The sequence below is a fragment of the Ranitomeya imitator genome, chromosome 2 (genome assembly GCF_032444005.1).
Source record: "Ranitomeya imitator isolate aRanImi1 chromosome 2, aRanImi1.pri, whole genome shotgun sequence".
Classification (NCBI taxonomy): domain Eukaryota; kingdom Metazoa; phylum Chordata; class Amphibia; order Anura; family Dendrobatidae; genus Ranitomeya; species Ranitomeya imitator.
The window spans coordinates 722,696,857-722,712,451 of NC_091283.1; the positions used below are offsets into that span (position 1 = coordinate 722,696,857).

Below are 15,595 nucleotides of genomic sequence, written 5' to 3' on the forward strand. Positions count from 1 at the left end.
AACTTTGCATGGCGGGCCTTGCCAGACCCAGTTCCGCTCATTGGCCAAGACTGGTCTAAAAAAAACAAAAGTTGCAACATTTTTTATATAACTTCAAATTGCAAAAATTAATGTGACATTTCAAGATGTTTTACTCCGGAATTCTGGCAAAAGCACTCTGATAAATCAGGTCCTTTCTTTTTCTTCCTCTCAAATTGCAAGATCTCTTTTTGCAAAAAATTATTATAACAAGGTACAATCACTTGGAGTAGATACACGTGGTATTACAGTGCCAACAAAGTAGACAGACTTTACCAAATCATATCCACAGGCTAAATTCACACAACCATATAAAAATCTGTCTGGAAAAAAAAGGAACATTTTTTATCTGAATTCTCATCTGTATGGCATCCGATTTCTACATAAGACTGAAAACAGTTTCTTATGTAATTAATGGCAATTTATCTGTCTGTATAGTTGATCTGTGTGGGATCCAATTTTTTTTTCGCACTTCTGTAGACTTGAATAGATGAGTCTCATCCGAAACACAGAACAGACTGGTGCTGCAATCTTTATCGTTTTACACAAATATTTGGTCTGTGTGAACAAACTGTCATCTGAACAGCCCAACAGGCTGTGTAAATAATCTGCCTGGAAATTGACCTTGCCATGTGCAATCTACAGAAAGTCAACCCTTGCTGTGGATCTTTTCTCCAAATGTCACTGTTTACGGTGTCTGCTGGAAATCTGCATCAAAAATCTCCTTTAAAATATCTTCTATACAAACAGATACAAAACAAAGCCAAAACCTGACAACTTGGACAACCACTCCATTCTAGACACAAAAGCATCTAACTGTGTCATTAATCTTTCAGATTATAAACCCAACAAAGTGGAGCTGGTCGTGCTTCTAGAGGACTCTCATTTTGTCCTACTAGGGCTCCGGATAAAACTGAACTCTGCAGTGATATGGAACATTTTTTCAGGAGACTGTGCCTGAGAAAATATTTCAATGATACAGGAGATTCAGAAAACACTCCGACTGAAGGAAAAGGGATCCTAACAACCAAGAAGAGTTCAGACTGGACACTTCCACCTGGACACAACCTTTATTTGGATAAATACAGTTAGGTCCATATATATTTGGACAGAGACAAAATTTTTCTAATTTTGGTTATAGACATTACCACAATGAATTTTAAACAAAACAATTCTGGTGCAGTTGAAGTTCAGACTTTCAGCTTTCATTTGAGGGTATCCACATTAAAATTGGATGAAGGGTTTAGGAGTTTCAGCTCCTTAACATGTGCCACCCTGTTTTAAAAGGGACCAAAAGTAATTGGACAGATTCAATAATTTAAAAAAAAATATTCATTTTTAGTACTTGGTTGAATACCCTTTGTTGGCAATGACTGCCTGAAGTCTTGAACTCATGGACATCACCAGTCACTGTGTTTCCTCCTTTTTGATGCTCTGCCAGGCCTTCATTACGGTGGTTTTCAGTTGCTGTTTGTTTGTGGGCCTTTCTGTCTGAAGTTTAGTCTTTAACAAGTGAAATGCATGCTCAATTGGGTTGAGATCAGATGACTGACTTGGCCATACAAAAATATTCCACTTCTTTGCTTTAATAAACTCCTGGATTGCTTTGGCTTTATGTTTTGGGTCATTGTCCATCTGTAGTATGAAACGGCGACCAATCAGTTTGGCTGCATTTGGCTGGATCTGAACACACAGTATGGCTCTGAATACCTCAGAATTCATTCGGCTGCTTCTGTCCTGTGTCACATCATCAATAAACACTAGTGACCCAGCGCCACTGGCAGCCATGCATGCCCAAGCCATCACACTGCCTCCGCCGTGTTTTACAGATTATGTGATATGCTTTGGATCATGAGCTGTACCACGCCTTCGCCATGCTTTTCTCTTTCCATCATTCTGGTAGAGGTTGATCTTGGTTTCATCTGTCCAAAGAATGTTCTTCCAGAACTCTGCTGGCTTTTTTAGATGCTTTTTAGCAAAGTCCAGTCTAGCGTTTTTATTCTTGATGCTTATGAGTGGCTTGCACCGTGCAGTGAACCCTCTGTATTTACTTTCATGCAGTCTTCTCTTTATGGTAGATTTGGATATTGATACGCCTACCTCCTGGAGAGTGCTGTTCACTTGGTTGGCTGTTGTGAAGGGGTTTCTCTTCACCATGGAGATTATTCTGCGATCATCCACCACTGTTGTCTTCCGTGGGCGCCCATGTCTTTTTGCATTGATGTGTTCACCAGTGCTTCCTTTCTTTCTCAGGATGTACCAAACTGTAGATTTTGCCACTCCTAATATTGTAGCAATTTCTCGGAAGGTTTTTTTCTGTTTTCGCAGCGTAAGGATGGCTTGTTTCACCTGCATAGAGAGCTTCTTTGACCGCATGTTTACTTCACAGCAAAACCTTCCAAATGCAAGCACCACACCTCAAATCAACTCCAGGCCTTTTATCTGCTTAATTGAGAATGACATAGCGAAGGGATTGCCCACACCTGTCCATGAAATAGCCTTGGAGTCAATTGTCCAATTACTTTTGGTCCCTTTTAAAACAGGGTGGCACATGTTAAGGAGCTGAAACTCCTAAACCCTTCATCCAATTTTAATGTGGATACCCTCAAATGAAAGCTGAAAGTCTGATCTTCAACTGCATCTGAATTGTTTTGTTTAAAATTCATTGTGGTAATGTCTATAACCAAAATTAGAAAAATGTTGTCTCTGTCCAAATATATATGGACCTAACTGTATATAGACTCCTTCAGACATTTGATAAAATTCACCATCATAGATACTAACAGGAGACAAGCATCCAACATCAGTGCCCAGGAGAGAAAGGCCATACAGTCTCTGAAAACCAACAAAGAAATCATCATCAAACCTGCTGACAAGGGAGGTGCAATAGTCATGATGAACACATCAGACTATATGAAAGAAGCAAACAGACAACTTATGGACACACGCTACTACAAAAAAGTCGGATCCTACACATGACTATCACAAGGAACTAAAGAAGTTAGGATCTTTTCTACCTGACAAATCCATAAGAGCCGATGACCTGAAACCAGAAAGTCCAAGAACAGGGGCATTCTACATGCTTCCCAAAATCCACAAATCTGGAAATCCAGGAAGACCAATTATTTCATGTGTGGGCACCCTTACTGAGCAGTTATCTGGATGGGTAGAGGGTATTCTTAAACCCCTGGTAAAGGATACACCCAGCTTCATTCAAGACACAACTGACCTACTGAATAAACTATCAGGAATAGGTCCTCTACCAGAAGGAACCATCCTGGCCACCATTGATGTGGAATCTTTGTACTCCAATATCCCACACCAGGATGGATTAAATGCCTGCAAATTCTTCCTGGAAAACACAGGGACTGATGCAAATTCTGTGGTGAAACTTATAAAATTCATCCTCACCCACATTTACTTTGAATTTGACAAAAAGATATATCTACAGGAGACTGGTACAGCAATGGAAAGTAAAATGCCCGCTTACGATCCATTTTTCTAGACCCCCCACTATTGTGTTTTAGGCAGCCCCCAAATCTACGAAGTATCTTTGTCAGAAGCTCCCTGTCCTCTCCAACAGCTGCAGGAACTTTTCCTTGCAACCAGAAAAAATTTAAAACCTGTCCACTTATAATGACCACGGACAAGATAAAGATCCCCAATTCACATCAGGACTACAAGATCCCAGGTACTTTCAGCTGCGTCACTTCTAATGTGGTGTACTTAATTATTTGTACTAAATGTCCAACTGGCGGTCTGTAAGTAGAGGAGACAGGGCAGAAACTGAGAACAATCATCGCCATACAATAAGAGAAAAAAGATCTACCTGTGGCAATTAGTGTTGAGCGATACCTTCCGATATTCAAAGGTATCGGTATCGGATGGTATCGGCCGATATCCAAAAAATATCGGATATCGCCGATACCGATACCCAATACCAATGCAAGTCAATGGGACACAAATATCAGAAGCTATCCTGGATGGTTCCCAGGGTCTGGAGGAGAGGAACCCTGGGAACCATACGCACCGCACACGCCGAAGATGACTGGGAACACTTTCGATTCCGATTTCCGATATCGCAAAAATATCGGAATTCGGTAACGGAATTCCGATACAGCAAATATCGGCCGATACCCGATATTTGCAGTATCGGAATGCTCAACACTAGTGGCAATACATTTTTGTCTCCCCGATCATAGCATTATGGACATGAAATTACTTGTATTAAAAGGTAACTGCAAATCTCAGAGAGACAGAAGAGTCTGGGAATATAAGCTGATGATGACCTTTGCCACTCTCAGTGCAGGAATGAATGAGTCACATGGATTTATGTCTTTTTACATCAATTAAGGAATTTGCTCCTCAGACCGTGTGGGGGCCTCATAACATAGAGCCAGACCCCAATCAGAGGACAATAAAACATTCACACTCCTTATCTATAAACTGTTCCAATATTTATGGACATAACTGTTTATCACTCACATAATGGTAATTTTGCTTCATGTCACCTGTCTTATCTATGGCATTTTTCTGTGCTGTGTTGTGCAAAAATATGTGATTCTTCAGAATTTCTATTAGTCTATGCCTGATGAAGAGACCGGAGTAGTCTGGAAAGCTTGCAATTTGTTACCATCTTTTCAGTTAGCCATTAAAAGGTATCAACCACTGAGGACTCTCAATTCTAAATATTTTTCTATCCACTGGCTAACATGGTACAAAGATATATATCTTTCCTGCTTTAAAATCAAGCAGATTTAGCCAGAAATGATTCTGGATATTAGCAATATATTTTTTTGCAGATTGGATGTTTAATCACCCAAAAATGGATGAAAAGCTCTCCTTATCATGTGATGATAAAAGTTGCCTTCACAACTTCACTAACACATGCAATAGCGCAGTAGCACAGACTTGCAAAGAACAAGTTTACCATTATTACAATATAGTTAATACAGCCCTCGCTTGTAACCAGTATCAGACTGGTGTACTATGTGCCCACCAATAACCAACTCCAGGGCTCCACTTTTCAACTCCATGCAAATGTGACATTATCCTCAATCACAAATTGATATAACAATGAACTGGGTAGATATGTTACCTTTGTCTGTACATAGTGAATCAAGTATATAGTGCCAAGTACTGCTCGTATAAGAGGATGGTGGCTCACTCCTGCACAGGCGCCCACCGGAGGATTCTCCTGTTCTCCTGTGGGCCAGTCCAAGCCTGCTTGTAACTATACCTGTTCCAATGTTATTGTCGCATGAATATAGCCATAGCATGTTTATATCTGTCATTGATGTGGCTGTTTTATGCAGAAAAATTTTCTGGCACTGTTTAGGTATGTATAAAAATTACTGTGTAACTTAGATTTTAATTTACAGCATAAGTAGAGAAGAAAACTATTTTCAGAATTTTACATTTCTTTATTCTTTTCATGCTTCATGCTGAATGAATACATTGGAGCATTTTGGTTATATGGTTACCCAATAGCATATTTTTTAAGTTAAACTAAATAATGGTAGACAACTTTATCAGACCAAAGTGAATATGATCATGTGTGATAAAAATGCCTTAGGACTGTGCATTATTTGGTGTGTTGCGTTTTTATTTGTAGAGTCAAAGCTTTTTTTGTGCTGAAAAAATGTACTAAAATTGCATCAAATAAAGGAGAAAATATATTAAAAAAGTAGCAAAAATGCAAGAATCGTAGCAGATAGGCATTGCATACTTTGATGCAGACACCTGCAGAAGAAATGCAACATTTACGCTGTGCTTTTTTCAAGCAGAAGATGCTTCAGGAATCCTTCCCTTTTTGTGGTGTTTTGTAACCTTGAAGCATTTTTTTTGGTCCTTTTCTGAGTGTTTTTCCCCCACAATTTCTTCAGGCATTTATTGTGCTTTTTTTCTGGTGGTTTTTAGACGTTTTTGTATATCCAAAAATAAATGAAGAATACACTAACATTTTTTTTGCAACAGATATGCTGAAAAATGTGCAAAAACCCCCCAAAACATCTGGGCATCTTCCAATTTTATTTTCAACCTTCTCCTTGACTCATATTGAAAACTATTGAGAGTCTTCCTAGCAGAAAAAACCTGAATACTTCTTTTAAAGGGAAGCTGTGACCAGAAAAAGCACTATTAATTTGCAGATATGGGGTTAACCTGCAGACTAATAGAGTTACTAACCTGCCCGGCACTGCACTTAGTCAAACGCTATGGGGAGAAAATGAACCTTAAGGCCGAGGTTAGACAAGCGTATGGCATCCGATGCGAGAGCATCAGATGAGATAAGCTATTGACCCTCAGCTCCTGCTCTGCTGCTATCCGGAGCCGAGTGTCATGCGTCTGTGCTCCGAGCCTCTCTCACAGAGAGAATCAGGGCACAGCTGCGGAGGAGGCGGATGACTTTCTCCATCTCCTCCATTGCCGGGGTCAGCGTATTTTGCACCGCACTCGATATCCGAATGATATGCGCTGTGTCACTCGCACCTATAGACTTATATGGGTGCAAGAGAACAGAGACTCGGCCAAGTGTCGGTAACAATCGCAGCACTCACACGTACAATACAGCCAAGGAAAAAAACGGTGATAGGAGCTGCCCCATAGATGAACACTGGTCCGAGTGCTATGCGATGTTTTATCGCATAACACTCGTCCGTATTCCTCGCACGAGTGACCCTGCCCTATCTCTATAAGGGCTTGTTTTCACTTGCGAGGAACACGTCCGTGTCTCGCATGTGGAAACGAAGCTCTGGTGCCGGCACTGTGGAGCGGAGCGTGCGACTGCATAGGAACACATGGAGCCGCACGCTCTGCTCCGGAGTGCCGGTGCCAGAGCTTTGTTTCCACATGCGAGACACGGACGTGTTCCTCGCAAATGGAAACAAGCCCTTAGCCTGCAGATTAACTCCATATCTGCAGGTTAATTGCATTTTTTCTGGTGACAGGTTCCCATTAAATGCTTTGTGTCTTTTGAAAGCCTAAGCATTTAAAAGAAGCCCAAAAGCCTGATAATTTGAGCAGCAAGTCTTTTTGAATAGCAATGAATATGTTCAATCTATGGAGCATTTTTAATGGGTTTTGTTTTTGCTGCATTTTTCATTCAAAAAAATGGTATAAAAAGATGCAGTGTGAACATACACTAAGGTTACGTTCCTACAATAAACAAAGGTGAGTTTTTGATGCTGCGGAATTTCTGCACCTTTTCTGCACCTATTGTGTAAATTCGGGTACTTACGGTTTTTCATTGCGTTTGTGTGCGTCTTTTTAACATATATTTATTGCTTTTTTGACAGCAGTAAAATGCTCGGATGCTTGTTACTCGAACCTACCAATTCCTAATGCCTCGATACTCATTTCATGCAACAAGTATAATGGGAGTCAATGGGAAATCAGAACATTTTTCCAGCAGACTCTACGGAGGTCTGGGGAGCAGTGAAAATGTTAAAATGTATGGAAAAAGTGAGGAATGGAATGAAAACAGTATGAGGAAGACCCCTGGAAGCATCTATGACTCCCAGATTGGTGCTGAGAACAATGGTGTCACACTTTTACTCCACTTTAAGGAATACGGTAACAATAAAACATTCAAAATCGATGAGAAATTGGAGTTTACAGTAAAAAAAGTTAAGAAACATTATTTCCTGTGTAATGACTTGTACATAAAGCAAAATTTAAAAAGGATGCAAAAATATATAATAATTTATTCAATTTCCGACATTGGGAGAAATAATACGCACATGTCGGATCGCTTCCTTTGATGTGGGCTCTGGCGCTAAGCCCACATCTTTCCCGGCACATGTCAGCTGTTTTGACAGCTGACATGTGCCTCTAACAGCCATGGGTGGAATCGCGATCCACCTGTGGCTGTTAACCTGTTAAATGCCGCTTTCAATCTCTGACAGTGACATTCAACTCGCGCTTCCGGGAAGAGCGCCAGAAATACAGCCCATTTCTGTGAGCATTTTTGCTGCACACAGGCAATCTGATCATTGCCTGAATGTACCAGAGCCGATCGGACAACTGCAGCTTCTAGTCTCCCATGGAGACAATCGAAGCATGCAAAATGTAAAAAAAAATGTTTTTAAAAATATTTAAAAAATATATAAAAGTTCAAATCACCCCCTTATTCAAAATAAAACAATAAAATAAAAAATGAAACATACACATATTTGGTATTGCTGCTTTCAGAATTGCCCAGTCTATCAATATAAAAAAAGAATTAACCTGATCGCTAAACGGCATAATGAGAGAAAAGTAAAAAGGCCAGAATTACGTTTTTTTTGTCATTGCTACATTGCAATAAAATGGAATAACAGGCGATCAAAAGATCGTATCTACACCAATATGGTATCAATAAAAACATCAGCTTGGCGTGCAAAAAATAAACCCTCACTCAGCCCCAACTTACAAAAAATGGAGATGCTACAGGTCTCGGAAAATGGCGTCATTTGTTTTTTTACCAAGTTTGGATTTCTTTTTTCACCACTTAAATAAAAAAGAATCTCCACATGTTTGGTGTCTATGAACTCATAATGACCTGGAGAATCATAATTGCAGATCAGTTTTAGCATTTAGTGAACTGGTAAAAACAAAAACAAAAAACTATGGATTTGCACTTATTTTGCATTTTTACAGCACTTGGAATTTTTTTCCCATACAACCTGTCAACCAAAAACCAGCCCTCACATGGCCATAATAACTGAAAAATAAAAAAGTTATGGCTCTGGGAAGAAAGGGAGCAAAAAGCGAAAATGCAAAAACAGAAAATGGCCCGGAGGTTAAGAGATTAAGTAAACCAAAATTGAAATCTTTGTTAAAAAACTGGAAATTTCAGTTCAATTTATGAAGGAAGCAAGAACTGCTAAAAATTTGATGGAAAAAGAACTCATAGACACTCTGTATTAGACATAAAAGCAAGCCTCATACACATTCTGTTCAAATTGTCATGTAGCGATACTCCTAGAATCATAAAAACTATGCACGAAGTGCAAAGGCTGACAAAAATTAGAAGAAGGGTCATTCATTGAAGGCACCAACTGTAGTACATCATTCAAATGTTGTGAACAAAGTATAGTTGTGGTACTTCAACACTCATAAAAGCTCTGCAGATGGTGCAATGCCTGACAAAATTTACAAGCGGTGCCATCCTTACACCCTTCAAGACATCAACTGTAGTGTCTCACTCAAATATTGTGAGAAAAGTGTATTTGTGGTAATCTTACACTCATAGAATCTCTGCACATGGGGTAAAAATTACTGCCAAAAATTACAAGCAGAGTTATCTATACCCCATTAAAGGCACCAAATGTAGTGTCTCATTCAAATATTGCGAACAAAGTGTGGTTGTGGTACTCCTTGCCCGATAAAAGCTCTGCACACAGTGTAAAGCCTGCCAAAAATTGCAAACAGGGTCATCCATACACCCTTGAAGGCACCAACTGTAGTGCCGCATTAAAATATTGTGAACAAAGTGTAGTTGTGGTACTCCTACATTCATAAAGTAAAAAAAAATATAAGAAGGGTCATCCGGTCACCAATAGACCCTTGAAGGCAACAACTGGCAGGCCTCATTCAAATATTTTGAAAGTGTAGTTGATGTACTCCTACACTCACAAAGGAGTGCACAAAGTGCAAAGCCATGAAAACAAAAATGAAGAAAGTAATACAGTCATTCATAAACCCTGGAAGGCAGCAGCTGGCTGGCCTCATTCAAATATTTAAGATTAAAAACACTTTATGTGCTGCTGTTATCTAATGGTGTGGAAAAGTCAGGGCTAATCCAGGCTTTGATAATTTTTATCAGAGTTAGCATGTCAGCATTTTCTGTTGACATCCAAAAGCACCTGTCTGTTAGGACCCCTCAGTGGCACAAAAATCCCGCTCATACAAGAGGCTAGCGGCAGGGCAGCACAACACCTCCAAGGCACAGAGAGACAGCTCATGCCAGGGGTCTAGCTTTAAGACCCAATATTTAAAGGTTGCAGAGGAATTAGGGAGTACATAGGTTTTGTCTGCCAGGTATTGTTTGACCATCTTTAAAAACCTCCACTTCCCTCCTTGTCAAAAATACCCTGTCATCAGGGCATGGATGCTGGTAAGGTGTAATGAAATTGGCCTAGATCTTTGACACTGTACCCATGCCTCTGCTGTACCTGATGTGTGTCTCTCTCACCTCTCCTCCTTGTTGCACACCAGTTGGGGAGCTTGCACTTGCATGCACTGCTGCAGCACTGCCAATGTGGCGACACCTATAGCCAACTTGCAGAAAGGGGCGCAGATGTGGCTTACCTTGACCAGAAGTACTGGCATATCTGGGTAGGTTTTAAGAAACCACTTAACCATCAAGTTTAGCAAGTGGGCTAAGCATGGTACATCTGTGAGATTGCCAATCTTCACAGTCACCCCCCACGTTACAGCCATAATCACACCACAATCATGCCTGGATCGAGGATCAGCGGTGAAAGCCACAGATAAACCTTTCAATAACTCTGCCGCGGTGTCTCCTAGACAAATTAGCTTCAGTAGAGCCTGTTGCTGTTTCCCTGATGCAATGCAACAGAGCTTCCAGCTGAAGTGGATGATATGCTCTAAGCTATCAAATTGGAGATGAATGATGTGATGAGGAGATGCAGGAGGGGATGCAGGAACTGGTGTAGGAGTTGGAGGAAACCCTGATACAAGTACAATCCTCGGCATTAGTAGCACATGTGACATGCCAGGGTGGGACTTGGCCACAGCCTCCACAATGTTCACTCAATGTGCCACAAGAACTTGTCTACACGTTGGTCATTAAGGATACAATTCCAGTAACCTCATTGATAAAGGCACAGGTGATGTTCCTGGACATGTTTTGGTGCATGCCACACAAGGAGAAATAGTGTCAGCATGGGAGTACCGAGGGACGGCTGCTGCCATGAGTCGGTGGAAATTCTCTGTGTTTACAAGTCTAAATGGCAACATTTCCATGGCAAGCAGCCCAGAAATGTGCCTGTTTAGAGTTTGGGTCCGTGGATGGTTGGCTGTGAATTTTCTTTTTTCTATCCAAGATCTGGCTATGGGCAGCTGAATGCTGTGCTGGAACAAAGTTTGGAAGTGCCTGGTGATGGTGCCTCAGATTGTGCAAGGACAGGTGTATGGTGGGAGACATCTGTGCTAGTGTGATGGACAGGGGATTTGAAAGCAGCTAGCACAGGGGCAGAGGTAGTAGTGTCACCCACTGGCACCAATCATGGAACAAGGCGTTCGGCCTAATGAGCCAAGTGCTTAGATGACATGTGCCTTAGTGGTCAGGCACCTGCTGATCTTGACAAGGCACAGGTTGCAAATGACCATTTTTTTTTGTCTCAGAACTGTCTTCAAAAAAGTCATATACTGGGGAACACCTAACTCTGACGGAGAAATTCAGAAGTGCCCTATGGAACAATTTACTGCCTTCTCCCTCTAGTCACCCCACTGATTTTTCCTGACTGTTTCAGTTCTGCTGATTCCTGCCTTTCAGGAATGCCAGCCTTGCTTTTGCACACCAGCTACCCATGTTGGGTCCATGACTTTGTCATCCACCGCCGCACCCTGGTCCTCCTGAATTGGTGACTTAACAACAGCCTGACTTATTGGCAACTGTGTCTCATCATCATCTACCTTCTTAGATAAAGTTTGCCTTTCCCCACTGTCATTTTCTTGTGACTGTTCCAGTTTTTTGCATCACCATACAGCATCTCCTCCTGTCCCTCTTGGAACATGTAGATTCATAGGCCAAAATCAGGAAATGATGTTGTAAAGCACTCTTTGCAGTGTGTTAGTGTCGAATCATTAGTCTTTTGGGACTCAAGTTGGTGGGAGGAAGGAGGATCAAGTGAACTGCTCTCTCCCTCCAATCAGAACTGTCCCTAAGCAGTGCAATGTCGTCAGTGAGCCAAGCGTGGCACGCCGATCCTTTTATAACCTCTGATGAGGTCAATTGGCCAGGCCAGCGAATCACAGTAATGCCAAAATGGTTTCAGCATTACCGTGACTGGCAGGCAATCCGTGCATGCTTATTGGCCACGTAACTGGCACCAAACATGCAGGTCAGGGATTTGAGCTTCAAATCTGAGCACCAGCCAATGCTCATTGAGTGTTGAGCTTATCCAAGAACCCAGATACTCGAGTGATATCCGAGTATCACTGAGCACGTTCACACATCTCTAGTTGTGAATAAGAACCACGTATATTCTAACCTGTGGTCTTTAATGATAGTCTTATTGTGTAGTTCTTTTCAAGACGCCCTTTGTAGCTGCAAATACCAAGAAATTGTTAAGAGCAAAAACTAACATTTTTGTTTATCTCTATTTTTCTATTTAAGTGGTGTTAAGTGAACTCTACACATTGTCTGCACTCAATAAATCTGTTTTCCAGCTTGACATCTTCAGCGACTTTGTTATATATTTTCAGTTGATGTGTTGGTCTTAATTCCTATGTCTTGCAAGATTGTTTCCTGGATAGCCTATTTTCTTAGTATGAAAGGTTGAACATAGTTACATAAGTTGAAAAAAGTCACAGGTCCATCAATTTCAACAGGAATGAATTTCATCAAAATGACTTTATCCATTGAAAAACACATTATCCAACTCAGAAGCTGTGATAAATATCTGAAATATCTCAAGACCAAAAGCATGAATGGATGCCAGTGCTTGGGATATGCAAAATAGGCAGCCTTGAAGGGAAATTAAGATGTAGTCATCTCAATGGTGATAAGCAAACCATTTGATGTCACACCCAGTCAGGGTTAAAATTTTGAAGTTTCTAATTAAGATGACAGAAAACATTATGGATATATGATATTTACAATTTATATGATGCGGATTAACAAAACTATTGGAAAAACTCTGCTTAATCACTTCAGGGCCCCACAAAAATAAAAAAAATCTATAATCACCTCCCACAGTTGTGCTATTCCAGTGATGTTGGCACTGCTATTCCCAGTGAGTCACATGACATTGTTATGTCACGTGACTTCTGCAGCCTATCTGAGGACATCCTCTCTGGTAAAATAATAAAGGCTTCAGTCGATCAGCGGTATTTGGTTGCAGCGGTTACGTCACACAACAATGTCATGTAATCCACAGGGAATAGCAGTGCCAACATTGCTGGAAAAGTGTTGCAGCATGATGTGATTATACATTGTTTTTCTTTTTCTACTTGCTTACAGTAGAGAAAGGGAGAGAAAGCCATAAAAGAGTGGAGAAATTCTACAGATACTGTGTGTTGTACAACAGTAGTAGTGAAGAAGATCAGTGCAGTCTATGATGAAAAGGGAATAATACAAATGTAATTGACAGGAGGAGAAACTAAGAGAGAGATGAGAGCTGGCGGTAGTGACTGATCACAGGAGCTGCTGCAATTCAAATATACATACAGAAGCAAGCCAACAATATTGCTGAAAGAAACAAAAATCTAAATTCTGTGTTTGCCAGTCAAATTATGAGTGTCCGTAACAATAGTACTGAGTTTTTGCACACCATTATCATTCTATATTATTTCTAAACACTCTTTTTCTGTGATTACTTTGTATCTCTGTTCATACTGCACCCACACACACAAATGAAACACAATTTGAAAGGTAAACTTACCCCTTTAGCAAGAAAATAGCCAAACAAACTGCACATCCACAATGTGATCACAAAATACAGTTTAAACATTAATTTTCATAAACCTGCAGTAAGGAAAAATGACCTGCAGGTGGCACCACACTACCCCAAAGCACACTACCACAAAGCTGCTTACAGACATCACAAACAAATCCTAACATTTGCCTTGGGGGCTTTCCAGCTTGCCAAACTCCTTGCCCAGCCGACTTCAGGCACATTGGAGGATAGCACACTTTACTGCAGGTGAGTCACATATGCAAACACATTTATAAACATGCACTGCCTATTTAATTGCACACTTGCTCAGTTTATACTTTACTGACACACACAAGTGATACACCATTTTAAAGGTCAAATTACTTGCAGGTGGCACTTGCCTTGGGGTCTTTCCATCTTGCCGAAGCGCTTGCCCAGCCTATTTCAAGCAAATTTGAAGATTCACACTTCACTGCAGGTGAGTTATACAGTGGGGCAAAAAAGTATTTAGTCAGTCAGCAATAGTGCAAGTTCCACCACTTAAAAAGATGAGAGGCGTCTGTAATTTACATCATAGGTAGACCTCAACTATGGGAGACAAACTGAGAAAAAAAATCCAGAAAATCACATTGTCTGTTTTTTTAACATTTTATTTGCATATTATGGTGGAAAATAAGTATTTGGTCAGAAACAAAATTTCATCTCAATACTTTGTAATATATCCTTTGTTGGCAATGACAGAGGTCAAACGTTTTCTGTAAGTCTTCACAAGGTTGCCACACACTGTTGTTGGTATGTTGGCCCATTCCTCCATGCAGATCTCCTCTAGAGCAGTGATGTTTTTGGCTTTTCGCTTGGCAACACGGACTTTCAACTCCCTCCAAAGGTTTTCTATAGGGTTGAGATCTGGAGACTGGCTAGGCCACTCCAGGACCTTGAAATGCTTCTTACGAAGCCACTCCTTCGTTGCCCTGGCGGTGTGCTTTGGATCATTGTCATGTTGAAAGACACAGCCACGTTTCATCTTCAATGCCCTTGTTGATGGAAGGAGGTTTGCACTCAAAATCTCACGATACATGGCCCCATTCATTTTTTCATGTACCCGGATCAGTCGTCCTGGCCCCTTTGCAGAGAAACAGCCCCAAAGCATGATGTTTCCACCACCATGCTTTACAGTAGGTATGGTGTTTGATGGATGCAACTCAGTATTCTTTTTCCTCCAAACACGACAAGTTGTGTTTCTACCAAACAGTTCCAGTTTGGTTTCATCAGACCATAGGACATTCTCCCAAAACTCCTCTGGACCATCCAAATGCTCTCTAGCAAACTTCAGACGGGCCCGGACATGTACTGGCTTAAGCAGTGGGACACGTCTGGCACTGCAGGATCTGAGTCCATGGTGGCGTAGTGTGTTACTTATGGTAGGCCTTGTTAAATTGGTCCCAGCTCTCTGCAGTTCATTCACTAGGTCCCCCCGCGTGGTTCTGGGATTTTTGCTCACCGTTCTTGTGATCATTCTGACCCCACGGGGTGGGATTTTGCGTGGAGCCCCAGATCGAGGGAGATTATCAGTGGTCTTGTATGTCTTCCATTTTTTAATTATTGCTCCCACTGTTGATTTCTTCACTCCAAGCTGGTTGGCTATTGCAGATTCAGTCTTCCCAGCCTGGTGCAGGGCTACAATTTTGTTTCTGGTGTCCTTTGACAGCTCTTTGGTCTTCACCATAGTGGAGTTTGGAGTCAGACTGTTTGAGGGTGTGCACAGGTGTCTTTTTATACTGATAACAAGTTTAAACAGGTGCCATTACTACAGGTAATGGGTGGAGGAAAGAGGAGACTCTTAAAGAAGAAGTTACAGGTCTGTGAGAGCCAGAAATCTTGATTGTTTCTGACCAAATACTTATTTTCCACCATAATATGCAAAAAAAATGATAAAAAAACAGACAATGTGATTTTCTGGATTTTTTTTCACA

General features: G+C 40.9%; 1 protein-coding gene across 3 annotated transcripts in view; it reads right to left on the bottom strand.

Annotated features, from left to right (window-relative positions):
- The window catches only part of LDB3 (LIM domain binding 3), a 332,032-nt gene that overhangs the window by 172,457 nt on the left and 143,980 nt on the right, over positions 1–15,595 (bottom strand). The gene's annotated exons all lie outside the window — the stretch shown is intronic.